Source organism: Lissotriton helveticus, chromosome 8, assembly GCF_964261635.1.
Source record: "Lissotriton helveticus chromosome 8, aLisHel1.1, whole genome shotgun sequence".
In the NCBI taxonomy this organism is placed as follows: domain Eukaryota; kingdom Metazoa; phylum Chordata; class Amphibia; order Caudata; family Salamandridae; genus Lissotriton; species Lissotriton helveticus.
The window spans coordinates 722,871,676-722,887,607 of record NC_136069.1 but is presented as its reverse complement, the minus strand read 5'-3'; positions in this window follow the sequence as shown (position 1 = coordinate 722,887,607).

Here is a 15,932-nt window from a genome sequence, read left to right as displayed (position 1 = left end):
CCTAGCAGATAACATGTATCTTGCATACCTACTCAGTCTCTTCATATATTGTATCCATACAGCTCATGCCCATCAGAAACTGTCCATGTGGAAAGCCATTGTCAGAAGGTGCAGATCCTGGGGGTCGCTCATCAGTGATGTTTTCACTGCAGAAAGTGGTGTGAGGACCTGAGTCACTGGAGCCACAAGATCATGGCGGTCCAACTGGGACTGTCCTCTTAAGGCAGAAGGGGCACACACCAGACCCTTACCCCCCTAATAGCCCTCATACTGGCAGTGGCCTACCTGAAGGTTGATGGGTGCTTGTAAGACCAATAGCAGCTAGGAGGGGGTAAGTATTGGCCTGAGTGAAACATTTTGCATGACCATCTATCTTTTGTTACAGATGGCTATTTCCCCATTAACATTAAAGGTAAGTTATGTCCCATGCAATGGGAGAGTTGTTGCATGTGAAGGTCTGGTAGTAGGTTCTTGGTGATGAACATAGACTAATGTCTGTGACCAGAAACTAAGCTGAGTCAGGTCACATGTCAGTTTCCAGAGTTGAACAACTACATGGCTGCCTAATGTCACAGATAACCTATATTATCTTGGTCTTGTGTGATAGTTGTCCCAAATAGGTCACTTGTCAACCTTGTGTCTAGAGTGATGCTCCCTCACTACTGTGTGTCATGTGATGTTGGACCACTTACTTGTGGCATGGCATACAATGCACTGTGGATGCAGGCACTGAGCACTACTTCCTCTTGGTAAGTGGGGAATGTACAGTATCATGAGGTGGCTAACACCATTGGTGCCATCTGTATTGATGCCTACATGTGTACCTTTATGTGTTGTACTGTCATGTGTACAACTATTCCATACATGAACTGAGGCTCTACATGGTTTACATTCTGGTTCCATCATAAATGTATGTGTCGGACAATGTGTACATGACAATAGTGTTCCGTGATGGGTATACAGAGTATGTGTAATCGCATACAGGGGTATGTAGACATGGGTGGGTGGGTCACACATACCCAATGATATTCATGGATGTCATTAGCCAGGTTAAATTGTTGAGGCAATGACACACATGGTAGGAAGACTTCCAATACTATCTGGCAATGTGATGTTGCATGCCATTGAGAAGGATGTATTCAGTTTGGGGTGATGCACATGAGCATTTGTGAAAGGTCATTCACTGGCTGGTGACATGCATCTGGGAGTGACATGCTGACATGTTGGGGTCATATGTGTGTGTCTGCACTTAGTACTAAATTGGTATTTGTGTTTGCGAGACAAGGAAAGTACAGCGAAGTACTTTCCCTTTTGGACACGAGTAAGACCTCTTTAAGGACTGGATATTTCCTAAGCTTTCTGTACTTTTACTGTTCTAATTACAATGAGGCTTGCACTGTGAAAAAGGTTTTCTCACCTAAACCAATCTTGACTAGGGATGTCCTTAGCTGATTCATGTACAGTGGCTCTTTGTGCTGAAATCTCACACCACTTAGAGCCACATTGTCTCTATACTACTCTTCTGTACTACATGTGACACATAGCTAAGCTACTCATGTGCAGCTTTCTTCAGCCTCATCTGCCAGTGGACAGATGTGAAAGTGTCACCTGGGAAGTGTGAACAGTGTGGAATGGGCACATTCATATCACCTTCTTCTTGGTAGTCACATATTGCGGTAATGTACCAGGGCCTTGTGTGGATAGGTAGTAATGCATTCCATGTGGACATCCCATTTGATGACATCAGGTAACTATGGTATGCTACAAGGACCTATGTTGACAAGGGGATAATATCTCCTTCTACACACCAGAGGATGGATTTGGGATAAGGTCACAAATGCGGTTGGAGCACACTGTGGTTATGACATAATTTTTTGGGACTGTGCACAGATCATGTAGCATTCATGCATGTGGTCATTTAACATGAAACCATGGGGTTTCTTCACATTTTTAATGTAGCTTGGTTATCCTTTTCCAATAAAGCCAGTCATGTCATTGTTGATATCATCATTTGTTTTTATTTATTGTCAAATGATTTTTCTTGTCGACAGTGTTTGTAGCAATTCATTCAAAACGTAAACATTTCATTGCATTACTTCATGCCCAATGCATTTCGGGTTATACAGGGTAACCCTTCGTCAGGGGCCTGGAAAATGAAGTGCGACAAGGACCGCGCCTCAAGCATCTATTTGAAACTTTCATTAAATCAGGAGTGCACGGAGATAACAATAACCTAATTCTTATAACTCCTGCCTACCTCATCCCCTTGTGCACCCACAAAACCAGAAGTATGCAATTTGACGACATTGCTCAAATGACATCTCACCAAGCTGAACTTTTAGCCTTCACACCAGAGTCTGCAGAAGAAATATATGGACTCATGCAGGAGACCAGAGCTTTCAGTCCGAATATTTCAACCATAGCACAATTAATCAGACAATTTGAATTCCTAAGCAAAAAGGAAATTAACCAAAGACTTCATGCGACTACCCTGATCCACTACCATAAGAACAAAAGAATCCCCAGAGGGTTGAGAATCGCCCTCAAACCAATGTTGTGGAAAAACAATAAACAATTTATAGAAAAATGGTACCAGATTTTAAATAAATGCTCACTCGATCTAATTTTACTAATAATACAAGAACTATCCAAAGTACTAAAGGAAATTGAATCTGATTTGGATACTATGAAAAAAGAGCTCGATAAATTACCAGATTTGCAAACAATTTTGGAAGATGTGAACAAAAATATGGATAAGTATGCTAAGGAAGTAAATGACAGAAAAGTCAGAAAGTACACAAGAGACACAATTAATTATAAATACGACGAAGTGTACACTTGGGCCGAAATATACAACCAAAAGAAATGGCAACAACCAAAACCAAAGCCATCTGGTAATTCATCACAAGAAAGCCTAGTTTCAGAATCCGATATCTCCCAAACTAGACAACCAATCGACAAAACACAACAACCAAGTACATCAACAAAAAAACAGCCTTTTTTAGACATCAGCCCAGCAGCCAACGCACCTCCTATCGTCATAACAGGAGGGGGAGAAGAATCTCCGGAAGAAATAGCAAGAAGAACAAGGAGTCAGAAAATAACAAAAACGACTTAGTGATCAACATTTCATCTAAACATTTAACGCCTGCTCAGATGGCTGTACTAAACAAAGGAACATCCTTCGTTCCCACATATAATTCCCACATTACCCGTGAAATTCCACTTACATGAGACCCATACATGCAACAAAGCCAGGAAGGCACTGGACCATTGTTGCACTACCAACTGGTAAGTACCAATGTCAAAGGTTAGCGCAGAAAGAACCCTCTCCTTGAGAGTATTCGCTAACAGGTGTGCGTAACCCCTCAAGCGGGTGTGATTCGTCTCACACGTTGGGGTGCAGCTCCCGTGCTTCTTCACAGGACCCACAGGACTCCATAGAAAACCAACCATGCGACCTCGGCGTCTTCCTTTGACGATGAGGAGAAAATGGCTCTGTCTGCAACGTCAGCTGGAACAGACTGGCAGAATCTTTCTTTCTTTTCTTTAAAATCTTTATTTGATCACTTAGTAGTGATCATAAAAGCACAAAAGCATTACAAACTAAATTCATAAGCATTACATTTAAATAATATGCATCGCATTAAACTTCCAGATCATAAAAAGTCTTTAGTTGTTGCGATGCACAGAGCCTCGTTCTTACAGGATTGCACATTTACAAAGATTTAGCTAATTATATCCAAAGGCTCCCCTTGGACTTTCTCTTTCTCACTCATGCCCATAAAAAGCTGGCTACTGAGAAACAAACAGATAGATCTGAGAGGGATTTTAAAAAGTACAGTGCCACCCTGCATTGTCTAAAATTATCTTAAAATAGGAAGAATAAAAACTTCTCTTTCTATCTGGTAAAATTTACAGAACAGTACAAGGTGAAGATCTGATTGGGGCGAGTGGTTGTCACATGGACATGGAATCAAATCAGCGTGTTTAAATTACTTCACCAGGAACCCTATCAACAAGGGAAAGAGGTTCATACGAAAGCGAAGGAGGATGAATCTGTGTTGGCTGGACACAGTACTGGTTAGATAAAAGAAACTTCCTTCTTCTCTTTTCTGTATGAGGTCATAGACAGTTAAGCCTTTTTGGTGACGATTCTTATTTCTATGGGTAAAATTCGCCCTCTGTGTAAAAACCTCAATACTTTTCTCGCCGATTCCAATTTCACTAAGCTGTGTCTCTACGTAGCTAAGCCACCCGATCTTATTGTGGTCCTCCATTTGACCAGGTTTTCCCAAGAGTGATATGTATCAAATAATACACCCAGGTATGGAAAGGATTCCACTGTCTCAATTTTCTTTGGCCCAGGTGAAATCTAGGGGGTTTCGAACCACCAGGGGCTCCCGCTATAATGATGAAAGATTTTGACTCATTCACCCTTAGATTTAGTGAGGCCATGAATGAGGCATCTAATGTTATTAAGCCTTGTAGGGCTACCCCAGTCCTGGCAATTAACACAGCATCATCAGCATATGCCAATACTGGAAGGGGTGTGCTGTCGAAAATTGGTGCGTCCTGAGGGGAGTCAGTCAGGGCAGCCCCAAACCCATTTGTATAAATGGAAAAAAGAAAAGGACTGGCAGAATCAAAGTTGACAAGCACTGAATCCCCATAGACTTGGACTGAATAGAATTACTTAAAGGCTAGGTGTGAGAATGGTAAAAAGGTAAATGAAAATACGAGGTGGTGGAAGAGAGATCATGAATAATATTAGAAGGAATGCACTTGTTAAAATGTTGTAGAGGAGCACTGATTGTTACTTATGTGGTTGAACTGGGAACTGGAAATGGGAATGCAGACAAAAACCACATAGAATCCGGAATTAGTTTGTTTCCCTTAAGCAGAAAAATATATTGTCAATGTCCAGACTCATCTGACTTCTGTGCAGAGTACGCATGGTCACAAATTGTTGCATTGTATCAGGTGCAATAAATATCACACCATTTACTGGGACGCACGCAATGAGGGCCTTAGCCGTCCATCTCCACCACAAGCTTGATGCCTTGAAGACCAGAAAATAGTTCACAATTTACTATTGTCTTATTGCACTGTTTCTATTTGTTTAATTTTGTTCCGAACTGACTCTTTTCTTGAATATTATTCCTAATTTGACAAAGCATTCCAATTCACTTCCCCAGGGCCCCACACTATATATTATGGACATATTACTGATTATTTAAGAATGATCCATGGCCACATTGTTTTACCTTAGATTTCAGAGTTCTTTATCTATCTATATCTGTGTTGAAGATAGTAAAGCAATTAGGATTCTCCATAAACTTAATATGGAAAATGGTACACCAGACTCAGTCTTTGAAAATGTTGAAGATGAAATAGGGCAGTATGAAGTATAATATGACAATGGGTATCGAAACAATATTTAATACTAAATCATTAATTACAACATGTAAGCTCATAGGAATATATGAATCTTAAAAATTGGGATTACAATTTGTATGTAAATTGTTAAAGAAAGATTACAGAGCGGGCAGTATATGCGAATAGGGGGAGTCCGCGTAAGTGGAATAAAATCTGGTCTCCCTGGAATGTTTTCCGAGGGAGTATATGCGAACCACTACCGGAGGAAGACATTGATAGTTCAGAAGATGAGGAAGACGGGGATTGAGAGAAGCTACACGAGTACTATTGTAAAAGACAAGGACCGAGATGTATCACTGCCATTATAAGAATTATGTATTTGATTGTGCCTATTTGAGTGAATGTAACATTGGTATCTGAGTAGTGACATAACTGCCAATGTGATTGTTTGGTTTATTGAAAATAATAAAAATTCATATAAAAAAAAAAAGTTAAAGAAAGATTTGGCTAAGAAATTTGAATTGACCAATATAAATATGCCTGTGGAACCATAACAAGGGACAAATTAATCGCAAATAAATTGAACATTAAATAAAAATAAAGAAACTTGCCTATTACAGGGTAACCTCATGAATAAGGACAAAGAACAAAGAAACACTTTACGCAGGAACTGATCAATGCATCTCATCCATTATGATAGCATCACAGAAGATTTGGGTGTATAATGAAGACTGAACAATATGTAAAGGAAAGTCCACATCATAGGGACAGTCAATCAAAAGTCACAGTATGAATATTGTCAATAATAAATAGGAAAAACAAATCTGCTCAAGTGCTCATGTTTTGGAGAGGTATGGACTAATATTCTATGTACTGGTCGGTAAAAAAATATGTTTTTTAAAATGTAGATAATTACACTAAACATTTATTGACTTTTCCATATGACCTTGATTAATTAGTACATGCTAACCTAAATAAATATACTTTTATGTGAAAACAAGGAAAAGTTGAATGAAGTTGGATTAATTAGTTTAAAGATGGTGTCACTATTTTATGAGAATCAAGAATGTTTTGAATATTTTTTCTGTCATACAGAATACGAGAAATAATTCAAAGCCAATCAATGTCATGCCACTCTTGGGGTCTACCAGCCGTTTGTCAGTCACAGTTACTGAACTGACCACCAAAGGGGTAAAAGAGGGATAGGAGTGAAAATAAACACAGCATCTGGCAAATTGAACCCTAGTACTAGAAGGTGGGATTTGCTATGAGGGACCCAAAATGCAGGGTGGAAACATAGAGATAGCAAGCAAGTTCTATATATGATAATGCAAGGTTTAAAAACAGGAGTGATCTTGGCAGGACTGGTGGAGATGCATACTCTGAATAGTCTTGCGGCATAGCCATAGACCTGCCTTACAACAGAAGTAGTGCTGCCCAAGGTGTGTGGGTCAGTCTTGCAAGTCTGGATGGTAGTCAAAAGGAGGCCAAACATTACACAAAGAGGAAAATAGCATACAAAGGACCTGTGCCTGTAGATACTATGGAGAAAACAAAACAACAAACCAGTGGGACACCAATAACAGGCGCATATTAGGCCGAGAGAAGAAAGCCTTAACCAACTGTTTCCAGATATAGCCTTTGAAGTGAACTGACTTCTCATGCTGAAACTCCTCTACCTGCCCGAGAAGCACGATATGCTGTAAGTGTTGAGACTAGTCCTAAACCTGGCATGACATGGAAGTGTTAGCCTTTCATTTCCTTATTCTTCTGCTTATTAGTACTGCTAATCCCCACTGTCTTGTGTGCCATAATCTCAATCCCTTCTGCTGCTGAATCGTCAACCTCTTCTTTAGGCTCAAGTTATACTTTCATACATTGGATAAGTCAAATACAACTTTATTATACTTTTAAGAGGACCCAGGGACCTACAAATCGCTTAAATGGGACCATAAAAAAGAATGGGTGATTTTCAATGATAAGAATGCTGTTTTGGAAATGAATCAAGCGATGTAATTATCCTTGAACTATCATAAAGGAAATGCTGAAAAATTCCATTAAATGTTTCAGATATTGAAATTAAAGGATTGAAAATCATGTTAACAGAAGCAAGTGAAATGTAAAAATATTTTTGAAAAATCTCATGGTTTTTTTTTACAAAAAGTTTTGAAATGTAAAACAAGGGCCATTTAATGTTCTAGAATAATCAATTATCACTAAATACTGTATGTAGAGTGGACTGCTATGATCCTAAGCTTTTGCAGTCATGTGGTACCAAGATCTTTGATGAGAATCCTCATCTCTAAGGAGGCCAATGTTTTGAGCTTCTGAGAACTTCTCACAGCAGTCACACCATAATCTCCTGAGGCAAGGGTGGGTTTAGGGAAAGGAAAGAGTGTAAGACCCTGGATACACAGTTCTTAGTTTCAACAACAGAGGCATTGTGTTGTGGACCAGGGTGGGACTTACTCCCAATAGTTCCTCAGTAAGGGGAAAGCCTGAGAGCAGATAACAGAAATACTGTAAGAATGTACTATACATTCTCTCTGTAATACTTTCAGAACCCATTTCCCACAGGTATGTTTGTTCTGCAAGGATTTGACCTGATGGTACAGAGACTACAGCTGTTAATGTCACAGGGGGCACCAGGAGACCACCCCAAACACAGGAATACCAGGATGCCAGGCTGCAAACAGTGAGGAAATATGCAGTGGCAGGATAAAAAATAAACTCCACAGCAGTTCATCACTTAATACACTCAGAGCAGCACCATATGGAATAACTGGAAACAGTTGATACTACAGAGGAAGGAAAATAAACAGAGCAGGGGGCAAACAATGAAGGTGAAGAAACTGGGCTGATGAGCGTACTCCGGCCCTGATTCATGAAGATTTTGCATCAGAGTTGCATCACTTTTTTGACACAGCATTATGCAAAATCTATCTTGGCATTTGCTAAGCTACACAAAAGCCGATTTGCTTGGCGTTGAGTGACTTTGTGAAATAAAATAACGCAGCTCATAATGCTTTCTTGTGCTACCTTGTGTCAAGGAGGCGTTACATGGACGCATGAGCGTATGCAACCACCCAAATATTTGAATGCAAAACCATATTCACTAAAGTCAGTAAACATGAGTTTGCAGCAAAATGGTAAGCCTACCCAAGACTGGTATAGCAAAGAAAACAATTCTTTATTCTGCAGCACACATGCAAAGAGGAATAAGCCTCTAAGAATAGATTTTGTGCATGAATGTATCCCTTCCTGCACAAAAACTATTCTGACCATGCCGTAGGCACCCTTGCCTCGTGGCGCAAGGGTGCATGCATTAGTGCGAGGCAGCTAGAAGTGAGCCAGGGCTATGACAGAGAGCAGAACTTTGCCCTGTCTTAGTAAATATGGTGCATTCTGCTCTACCTTTGATGCAACGCAGCACAACAATTTCCCTTACTGTGTTGCTTTGTGTCATAGTTTGGTTCTACCACTGACGCTTCTTATCCTGCCTAGAAGTACCAAGTGGTGTGATCCTTATAATCCGAGTAGCCTGGCTCTGAATCTGCTATGAAAGGACCTCCTCCAACTAATCAGCCCGGGTTACCCAAGCCTGGCATTCTAGACTTTCCAGAGAGGTTTAGCATCTCACATAAAAGTCACTTACTCATTGGAGTCGCAAAAGCACGCGCGTGTGACTGCTCCGTACACCAAGTCTCTCGTTAGCAAGAGCAGGTCACTCAAGACGAACAGCCTGGTTCGGCCTTCAGGCACGCCTCCAGCTGATTCTAGCTGCTTCAGCAAACTAAAGACCGATTTAGAGATTGGTGGGTGGGTAGTCATTCACAAACAAGATGGACATCCTGTCCGCCGTATTACATATGCTATATGATACAATGCACTCGTAATAAGGCAGACGGGTTAGCTGTCATATTTGTGATGGAGTAACCCGTCTTCCAAACTCTAAATCAGGCCATAAGGCGATTAATAGGCTTTTCAGAGATTTCTTTACTAATAATAATACGTTAATCAGAAAATTTTATTTTATTCATATATAATATGTCGCGGGCCATTGTTTTTCTATCCACAATTAATACTGTATAGAGTGTTGCAGATTACGTAAGCACATCCAGGGCTTACATTATTATTTATTTTATTTTTTTTGAAAACTTTTTATTATTATAACACAAGAGAAGAAATATACATAGACATATCAGGTGGCAATAGACGAACTGAAATAGATCCGTGGACGGGCAAATAAGTGACGAAACAATACACAGCATAAGCCACAGTGATTCAAATGAAGCGTGAACCAAAAGCAAGCAAGTAGAGAGTAATGACAGCAATCACCTCCCACCTACACCCGCCCACCAGAAGTACAGGATACACGGAGCAAACATGGACACCCGAATATGCTATAAATAAGAATCAGGAGAGTACGCCACAGCTCTTGTGAAGAGAGGAAAGGGGAATAGAAGGTCATAGAAAATAACAAAGAAAAATAAACCCCCCCCCCACCCTACATCCCTGCCGATGGCTACGACCCAACCCCACTAGCAGCGAGTCTGTCGCCCCCTAAACTACACCCCAAGGAAGGGAAAAAGATGGAGGCGAATGCAACTTCCCCTGCCCCGCTCGCACTAAGCAACACAAAATCGAATACAAACAGGTCCACGTACTGACAAACGAATGTGGCATTAGAAAGACAGAGCATTAAAGCAACTCCCTATCAGTAGCTGGCCGGGGAATCCGTCCCACATCATACGGAAAAATTCAACCCTGCCCCGCTTTAACACGCCCGTTGGTGCGTGACGACCGAACATTCGCCCCACAGTACCATGTCCAATGATCAGAGTTAACAGGAAAGCAAGGCAAAGCCAACACCATGCGAGATTCCTGCAACAGGGAACCATCAAGACTCAACCAACGATCGTCTGAGTTCAGCAACAAAGTACCAAGCCAGCCTTCCAGATCACGACGCCGCCAGGGCAATAAAGAATAGAAGGCCATGTCAGCCGGGCGCAAAGGCGGTGCAACTCGAATGGGCAAAGGCGCTGTTCTGTGGAAGTGTTCCGCCCGCAGTGTAGTGCCAGGCCCCCCTGCGCTACTCATATGATCGGCCGTGCGGGACTTATACTCCACACCTGACGGAGCCCCACAATTGACCATCTCTAGGCGTGCAACAGTAAACCCTGGCGTTGGCGCAGAGCCGTGAGCGGCGCTAATAATCACAGGATCAACGTGACTCCCACCCGTCGGAGGGGCAACAATGGCGTCCAGCTTTAGTCCAAGCCCTCTGACTCCTCCCACCCAGGCAGCATGGAGGGAGCAAAGAGCAACAAAGAGGTCCCAAACCGTGGGCTCCATCATGTGTTTCTGGGCCAATCTCTGTCTCTCGGGATGCAGCTCCTCACTCAGAACGGCTTCAGAAGCCCGGTCAATTGTAGCTGGTAGAAGAGCCGTGGTAGATCCACTAGGCAGGGGCCATCACTATCCTCAATAAAGAAGGGCAAGCCGCCATAGCCACCATGAACGTGCACAGACCACGCAGTCTCTGATGCCTTGTGCGAGGCGCTGGCAAAAGTGGCGCTGTGTGACACAGAAGACTGTTTCAGTGGTGAACCCTCCAAGCGCGTGTAAAATCAGCAACCTCCGCTGCACTGACAACTGGAGAGGCAGGGTTCACAGGTCTGTTCCAATTCCGACATGGACGGTGGTGCCGTGCCCAGCCCAATATGGCGGCCCCTTTCTCCACCGATCCACACCAGCAGGATCAAAAAACAGGATAAAATCGTGCGGGCTCGCAACGAGGTATTCCTGAAGTATGTCAGCCGTGGCCGGGACAGCGCTCTTACCCCACCTCCACCAGCGCGGGTACTGTGTCGTCCCCCGCAGGTCCGTCTGGCAATCATCCCGGCCCGCACAGCCACGTCCTCAATTAGCAGCGGTAGCCGGCGCCGACCTCCAGCACCTCCGCACGCAGCCCGACTCCGCCACGGCCCGGGCAGTGAGGAGTCCAAGACGGGTTCCCGATTATGCCAGGACACCGGAGTTGCCGTCAATCATGCCCCAGATCATCCGGTGTCATTTCGTGTCGTCCACGAGCTTGTGCGAGCGGGAGCAGGCAGGATTTAGACAGGATTAACGGTGCGGGCAGCAGAGCTCGCTGTCTAAGCGGCCATCTCGCTGCCCGGCCAGCCACGCCCCCCAGGGCTTACATTATTGGTCTGATTTGTTTGCAATAATACGTTCACTCCCTTTTGACAAAAGGGAGGGGAAACTTACAACTCAGCACTCAAACAAAAAACAGCTCCATCTCCTAGTACATCTAAGGTGGTGGAAGCATCTGAGCCTTCATTGATTGCAATATTGGAGGAAAGGCATGCTGTTCGCACAAATACTGATTTGATCAGTGCAGATATTTATAATACTCAGAGAGACATTGAGCCCATGACCCTACCCCACCCTGTTTTTGCACTACCATATAGTGGTGGTGTTGTCTGTGAACACCTGCACCAGAATTCCCCATATCAAAGAAAGAAAGCCCTTCAATATCATGCAAAGCTCCCAAAACTCAAACAGGTTGACATGGAGCTCAGACTTCACCGGGGACCAGAGACCACTGATCTCCACCTCTCCAAGAGGGCCGCCCCATCCCAGACAAGACACATCTGTCACAACAGTCAACTCCAGTTGGAGAAGGGAGAGGGTCTTCCCTTGACCCAATCCTGGTTTGTCAGCTATTGCTGCAGATCCTTTGCATACCTCTACCTGGGCTATTTGCAAAACCCAACGTCTGATGTTACTAACCCCCAGTGGTGCAGGTGATGGTGTATCCTGCCTTCCACTGGATTCTCATGATTGTCAGAGGGCAAACCACACAGTTTTGGAGGTTGCAGCTGCCAGGGGTGGAGGACTGACCCGACCTCTGGCTGCCTGTCCCATGTGGTTTATGGGACCCGTGTCCTCGTCGATGAAAAGTCTGGCAAGCCTATTGTTTGTGGTGACTGGGAGGGTATGGACGCAGTTGGAGACCCCTTCTGTGGCGACAAAAGGGGCAGAAAGCGGAATGGGGGTGATGAGGACCGTAGACCTCCCAAGGACCTGGCAGTACCTCTGCTGTCCGTAATGCGCTCAAGAGTTGAGTCTGACATCTCTCCAAAAAGGCAAGAGCTATGAAAGGGCATGTCCATAAGTGAGGCTTGGACATCCGGTAAAAAAACAGTAGTCCTCAGCCAGGAGTGGCGCCGAAGGGCCACAGGCAATGAAATTGCTCTACCCAACTATACAGTCTGGTCGAGTCCACATCATATGGTGAACTTTGCTGCATTACTCCCATCCGAAATAGCTTGGGAGTGTATGCATAGGCCCTCCTCCGAGACCATGGACAGCCTTGTGCATCTGATGCCCAGATTGTATGGGAATATTGGTCCAAAAAGCATGCAGTGTTCACCGACTGCAGTACAAGGCTGGTGGAAGAGAGCATTCTCTTTCCAAAGATATCCAGCCTTTTGGATTCCCTAGCCACTGGAGTGGTAAGGAAAGTGATGCAGTTCATCCTAGAAGTGGAGGCTTGGACCACCAAGCTCTCCATGGCAGGGTCTGGGTAAGGAAACTGGGATCCCCAGGAGCAGGGTGATGACGGTGGGCAATTGTCCTACAAACAGGAGCCCCTGTGCAGGGCCTGAATAGGATGTTGGTAAAGGCTTCGAGAGATGGGAATGGTGATTCAGAGGGGGTGAGTCCCAGATGAAGCACTTCTGTCAAGATGTTTGTCTTAACTTCCACTGTGGGTAGTGGAAGGTCCTAGACCTCAGCCACCCTGCACACCACCATAGCGAAAGAGACTCCCTTTTCTGTAGCACAGTGGGGGGAGAGACGTAGCCAGTGCACATCAAAGTGTCTAGCCGACTGGTCTCTGCCAGTTCCTCATACCAGTTGTCCTCCTCATCTAAGGAATGCTGGCAACCATAAAGGTCCTCAGAGCCCTCCCATTCCTCTCCCTCTCCAGACCTATCAAGAGAAAAAGGCACTGGCTCCACTCCGGAAAGCATGGTCCCTGTTGCGCCGGAACCGGCGTCGGGTGATGCAAATCTGGCTCCTTCTCGGGCCAGGAATGGGGATGGAGTAGGGGTGGGGGGTCTGCAGCATCGGCACCGGAGAGGACAGGGCCGTTTCTAGGTGTTTTGTCGCCCTAAGCGAGAATTGAAAAATGCCGCCCCTCCCTTCTTCTAGCATCACTCTCTTCCCCCTTCCTCCAGGCTAGAAGAATAAATACATTAACACTCTCCCAGCATCATCACACACATGTTCACAAGTCTCACTAGGAGTGCAGAACTAAAGCCACGGTTCTTCCTCCACCTCGGGCCTCTACCCCAAACTTGCCAATAGTTTAGAACCAAGGAGAGGGCAGAGCAGTTGAGTGTAATTTCACAAAAGTATACCCACTACTAGTGCTTAATTTGTACACAAAATAAGTGCCGATACACAATTACATTGTATATCGGCAGCCACCGAACCAACAACATATTGTTGGGTGGAGCATGATAAAATGTAGCCCACCTGGTCATACCTGATGTACAAGTCAAGTACACACATACTAATTTAAGATGACCACAGGCCCACCACTCTCTGCGGAACCGTACCTCTGTTCCTAGATTACTGTATAAAATAGCGGCTGAGCGCATACTTGACACGGCCCCTGAGACCTCGTGCTTCCCATGGAAAAAAGCCACTGTGTAAAATACTGCACGTTTGTTCAGTAGCGCTCACTGTTTTGTGGTTGCTACTGCTAGGAGACCTCTTTGTTCACCAATTGTGTGATTCACTGATACATTTTTCTTTTGCTAATAAACATTTTAAGACATCAGCTGGCATGAGTGCAGAGTTTCCTTGCCACAGGCAAAAACATCCAAAGTATTAACTGTGTCTGAGAACTCACTTTATCATCAGGCTATCTAGAAACTAAGCCTACCAATAGCTGCGAAGCTCATTTAGGCATTAGACAACTTCTAAAATGCCAATAAAAAAACTGTTGATTAAAAAAATGTAAACGAAACACAAAGCAATAAATAACACCTCCTGGATCGGACATATATTCGAGACTGCCCCACGAACGCTTGGGTCGCTTCGCCCAAATGTTTTCGTGTCTGTAACTGTGCTCAGACGCACAGTGGAAAGGGCCATTTGCTGCTCTTCGCTATTTTTAAAATCAGCTGCATTGGGGTGTACTTGGCAAAGTCAAAAGAAACTGCCATTTACAAAGCAGTATGTGCGAAGTTCTCAAAACAGAGGCTTTTTCAGTGATGCTGACGGGTACATTAGACAACTTCTATCTTTCATGATGACACCACTTCCTAGTTTGGCAGTCTCTGGGACGAGCTCGGAGACTCACAGGCCTCATTTACAATTACAATAACATGCCTTAGTCACAGTGAACACATTAATGCATTGCAGCATCCAAAATATTTATATTTTTTTACACCGGCCTTCGCTGACTCACCGGTGCACTGCTCTCGGGGTGAAACTAGTCAGGTACAGTGGTACGTCCAAGGCTTTGTGCTGGAGGCAGTAAAAAAAGAGGGCCGGGAGTCGGGACAAGACTGTGTGGCAGGTGGCAGCAGCAGTATTGGTAATAAATTAATTTATCTCACCATCCACGTGACGTCCACCAAGAGGCACCGGAGCAGCGCGCCAGCCGACTCACACACAGTCCGTCCCCTGCGCAGCGAGAGAGAGGGTGGTGCACGTCACCGTCACTGGCAGCAGAAGCGCTGCTCACGGATTGGCCACAAATGTTGCCCAGGGCCGTCATTGGTAGCGCAATCCCGCGCTACAAGATTGACGGCCCTGGGGACCCACACTTACATTGTTAGTGTGTCTCGACCCGCCCGCTTGACACACGCCACTCATCTAGGGTGACTGTGCGCCACCAGACCGCCACTGTACTAGGGTGCACTCTAAGCTGCGGTGGACAAACAGCAGGTGCGCTTGCACTGTACACAGTGCACTCGGTGCAGCTGCCCGGATAATTTTTGCCGCCCCCCTCATTTTGCCGCCCTAGGCGGCCGCCTAGTCCTGCCTAATGGCAGAAACGGCCCTGGGAGTGGACCCTGAGGAAGGTCTCAGTCTCGCTGCTAGCTCTGCTCTGGATTCAGCAAGACATCCATGGGGCATAACTTGCACCGAGGATGACCCTGCCAGCGGGGGCCCTTGCCAAACCTGTGGGGTTTGTAAGATTTACCCAATTTCCCCAACAACTTCGAGTGTAATGGCGATTTCTGGGTGCAGCTCATAGAATGATCTTAGGACCTTCCGCATGACCGAGATCTTGAGCGTCATGGAATTGTCTGACATTGGGAGGTGAAGAGCTTGAGGGATCGCTCCCTCAACGCCTTAGGGTGCATGGCCCCACAGTCTTCACAGATCTTGGAGTCATGGTCCAAGAACCAAAAACACACTCATTGAGGGTCTGTCACAGACATCTGCCTCTGACACGCTCCACATGGCAAGAAGCCAGCCAGTTTCTTGGGTGACTTCCTCAGTAAAGAAGAGAAAACTCTCAA